Consider the following 4,872-nt stretch of genomic DNA (forward strand, 5'->3'; position numbering starts at 1 on the left):
GCAGATTTTAAATATTTAATTGACTAAAGAAACCAACGTAGAACAAAGCCCCCTTTCTTTGTGAGCTATCATATGATAACCCAAACACAGCAGTTGCTATTTTTCTCCAGACTCTATCAACCACAGCCGTTTGTCTTGGTCCTGCACTGTTAAAAAAAAAAAAAAAAATTAAAAAGAATGTGTGTGTCTCTCAGCCACAAGACCAAAGCAGCCGTTGCAGCAATGGCCGACCTATGGAATTCTGCAGCGCCCCGGCCCCTCCTGGCTGCCAGATGTCAGACAGTGGTTCCCTTTCATCCGCACCCACCGCAGGGCCCTGTCACCCTGTGCAGTGGTGGGAATTCACAACCGTTTTCGAATCCCACCCCAGATCTGAGGAGGCCTAATCTTGCCCGAGGGGAATGAGCTGCCTGGGAGTGCAGATGGGGTGGGGTTTGATTTGTTCCCCAAGTTCTGCTGCTTATTAAAAGGCTTGTTTTTAGCAGGGGAAGTCAGTCACTACCACGAGGGGAACATAGGACAGACCTAACACCAGGGTTTGAAAGGAGTACCATGAGCCGGAGGGAACACACGAGTCCTCCCATGGGTGTGTTAACCTAAAAATAAAAGCCAAAGAGAGAGGCAATAGCATGTATTTGAGATCCAAAAGAATAGCTAGTCGGGAAGCACCGATTCAGGCAGAAACACAAATAGTGTTCCAATTAGGAGACAAAAGCAAGGGGTACTTATGAGAAAGGGAAGGGGACCGATTACATCAGTGGAAGGAAGGCATTTCTACAGGTGCAGACCAGCTAATTAGTGATGCTAATTCTAAACAATGTTTTTTACTTTCAGTCTAGTAGTCAAATGATCTGCTTTCCTGTTATCTTTGCAAACAGTAGTTGAGGATACAATGTGGCTTTAGGCCCAGCCCTGAGGTTTCTATGCCGCTTTAACATTCCTAAGGCTTGAGGACATGCAAGGCAGTGCCTCTGGGACTGCAGCTCCAAGTCCATTTTAAAGGGGCTCCCTTTCTATTATTTTTAGGTGCTTTCCCGGAGGTTCTGTACTCATTCTACTGTAGATTCAGGAGGAAGCTGGATGACTCCGGACCGCCATCTCTTTCTGTCCCACACTCCTCTTCTGCCTCCTCTCCCTTCCCCTCGCCCTTCCCCTTTTCTCTCATAACTGGATTGGATCAGCATTGCAACTCCAGCAAGGCAGTGGGCAGGCACACCATGACGATGCTGACCAGAGGGCCCCAAGCTGCCAGCCCCCTCTAAGGCATGAGAGAACACAGGGAAGGCAAATGACAGTGTAGCTTCCTAGTTAAGAGCTTGAATTCCATACTTCCTCTTCCACTGGCTCTGTGACCTCTGATAATGTATGGCACCAACCAGCCTCAGTTTCCTCATCTGTAACTTGGGTGCTTTATATGAGGAGATATTATAGTGCATTTTTTAAAAATAGGGTTAGCTTGGGGAATACAGTAGAATACAGTAGAAATACACTGGGTGAAATACTTAGTACATAGTAGATGGTCAATGAATTCAGTCACTTAACAAATATGATTGAACATCTACTACCAGTAAATGCCAGGCCCTATGTCAGGTACTTGGTAGACAAAACAGATAACAAGGAGCTCCTGCTCTCACGGAGTGAACCTGTGTGTCAATGATGAAAGCGCCATTGTTGGCGCCGGCAAAACGGCACCAGGTGTTAAGACCGGACCTCAGTTCAGCAACCTGGGTACTTGAGTTCTGACTAAGAAACAATTCAGAGCCAAGACTCAAGCTATAAGAGAAAGTTTATTTAGAAAGTCACAGAGGTAGGAGAAGTGAGCTGGAGAAGAAATAGGCTCAGAAAACAAGCTGCAGCAAGAGAAGGGCCCTTGGAGCTTAGGAGAAAGAGAGAGAAAAGGAAAACACGCCTGGGGGGAGGGTGGGGACAGGCGCTGGGTGCTCCACAAGAAAGCCCAGCTGGTTCCTCCCTCCTGGGGATTTTAACTGGGAATTTTAGGGGCGCTCCCTGGGGGAGGGCTGGGAGGATCTTGATAGAATATTCATCAGTTTTCCAGGTATGTCCTTTCAGGGCGGTGGTCTCCACTGATTGGTCAGCACCAGGGCAGGGGGTCATTAGTCCCTGCAGCTGGTCTGAAGTCAGCCATGCATCCCTTGTCTGGTGTTGCTGCTTTTCTGGGCCTGGAGCTGAAGCACAACTGAGGCCTAGATATTATCTCCAGGGGTTCATGTTTCAGGGAGTGTTTGTGCAAGGGCCGAGTGGGAGTCCAAGGAGGCCGCTCTTCAGCCCCTGGTTTCTCCTCCAACGGGGTCTACCGCAGGGCTAGCGACTTGCCAGGGAGGAAAGGTCACAGGAGGGTCCGAACTGTACGACCAGCTTATGAAAAGCCAGGGGTCTAACCCCATGACCAGTGATATGCTGGGGGAGGAAAGGTCACCCTGGGGCACTGTCCTTGTTTTCCCAGTTTTCCCTGTTGCTAGGCTCCCAGGGGCTTTCCATACTGTGACCTTCTGTACCTGGCCCATCGTCCTTGCTCTGCTCATGTCTGTCTAACTGCCTGCCACACTGTGAGAGAACTAAGCCCAGGAATGGGATGACAGCCTGCTGGAAGCGGAGCCACTGCACCTGTAAGTGGTGCAATCAGAAACTCCCTGGGAAAGTGTCATTGGAATCAAGACCAGAGGAGGTGAAGGAGCCCGGCGGGCAGACGTCTAAGGGAAGAACATTCTGGGCAGCTGGGAGAGCAAGGAGTGCACCAGGTGCCGCTGAGAACCGTCTAGGACAGTGGTCGGCAAACTGCGGCCCCTTGAGTGTGGTTCTTCCACAAAATACCACGTGTGGGCGCACACGTACAGTGCGATTGAAACTTCGTGGCCACACTCAAGGGGCCAAAGAGCCGCCTGTGGCTTGCGAGCCGCAGTTTGCCGACCACTGGTCTAGGAGGCAGGTGTGGCTGGAGCTATAAGTCAGGGAAGGAGAGTAGATGGAAATGAGGTCAGAGGGGTAAAGGCGTGTGCGTGGGAGGGGAAGGAGGCGCCAGGGAGTGCGATCATGTAGGTACCTGTTGGCCACTGTAAAAACTTTGGAGAGTTATAAGGAGAGGGGTGATACAATCTGATCAATGTTTTCACAGGATTGCTCAGGCAGATGTGTTGAAAATAGACTGTGGGTGTCAAGAGTGGCCGCAGGGAAGCCAGTTCAAGGCCAGATCCATAAGCCAGGCCAGAGACGGTGGTAGCTGCCAGGGGGTGGAAGAAAAGGAGGTGGCGAGGAGTGGTGGGATTCAGGATATGTGTTTGAGGAAGAGCTTGCAGGAGTTGATGATGGATGTGAGGAGGAGTGTGAGAACAAGAGAAGAGTTCTAGCACGCCTCTAGGGGTTTTGGCCTGAGCAACCAAAGGATGGGATGGCCATTGACTGAGATGGGAAAGACTGTAGGTGGAGCAGATTGGGGTGGGGGGCGGGGGTAGGAGAGGCTATGGATGCTGTTTGACATTGTGAGAGATGATTGCCTTAATACCCCAGTGAGTCATGCAATGGGGCTTGCCTTTTTAGAATGCTGCCTCAGCCTTATAAGGAACCCAGGCTAACCTAACCTGCTGGGGAGTCATACGGAGGACAGCCAATGTGTCCTGGTCAATTGCTCCAGCTAATGGCCAGGCGCATAAGCGTAGGCATCTTTTTTTTTTTTTCGTTTTAAAAAAATCTTTATTGTTGAAAGTAAGGCATAGGCATCTTAAACCATCCAGTCCCAGAAGACTCCAGAAGACTTCATTGCATGAGTGACCCCAGGCAAGGCCAGCGAGTGGATTATCCAGCTGAGACCAGCCCGGATTGCCACTAAGCTTCAGGGTCTGCTGTGTAGCAACAGATAACAAATCATGTTAAATGTGAGATGCTTTAAGGATATTCAAATTAGGGTGTCCAGTAGGTAGTTGAACGTCTGAGTCTAGAATCCAGGGGAGATGTCCAGGCTGAAACACATCAAGAGAGCCGTCAGCATACAGGCGATGGTTGAAGCCACGAGACTGATAAAATACCAGGGAAGTGAGCATAGGCAGGACAAGAAAAGGCCGAGGACTGAGCCCTGGGACACATAACACTGAGAAAGGGAGAGGAATGGCAAATGTGACGGAGAAGGATCAGCCAGTGCAATGGGAGGAAAACCAGGAGTGTGTGGTGTCCTGAAAACCATGAAACAGAGCGTGTTTCCGGGAGAAAGCAGGACTCGATTGTGCCTAATTGTAATTATAACTGATCCAGTAAGAAAAGACTGAGAACTGATCACTGGATTTAGCCAATGAAGGTCTTTGGTTGCCTTGAGAGGAATAGTTTTAATGGAGTAATAAACATGGAAGTCCACTTGGAAGGAGTTTAAGAGAGAATGGGAAGAGAGGAGTTGGAGCCATGGCTGTAGATAACCCTTCTGAGGAATTCTTTTTTTTTTTTTAAGAAAATATTTTTATTGATTTTTTACAGGGAGGAAGGGAGAGGGATAGAGAGCTAGAAACATCGATGAGAGAGAAACATCGACCAGCTGCCTCCTGCACACCCCCTACTGGGGATGTTATCGCAACCAAGGTACATGCCCTTGACCGGAATCGAACCTAGGACCCTTGAGTCCGCAGGCCGACGCTCTATCCACTGAGCCAAACTGGTTAGGGCTGAGGAATTCTGATATAGAGGAAAATAGAAATAGATGGACAGGGGTAAGAAGATGGGCAGTCAAGAGAGGTGTCTTAAGGTTGGGACCGTTCATTTATGGATGGGAAGGATCTGGTAGAGAGAGAGGAAAATCAAGTGATGCGGGAGACAGGAAGATTTGCTGGGTGATGTGTCTGAGTACATGAGTGGGGATGGGACCTAGGGTAC

Source organism: Myotis nattereri (genome assembly GCF_964212035.1).
Source record: "Myotis nattereri genome assembly, chromosome: 18".
NCBI classification, from domain to species: Eukaryota; Metazoa; Chordata; class Mammalia; order Chiroptera; family Vespertilionidae; genus Myotis; species Myotis nattereri.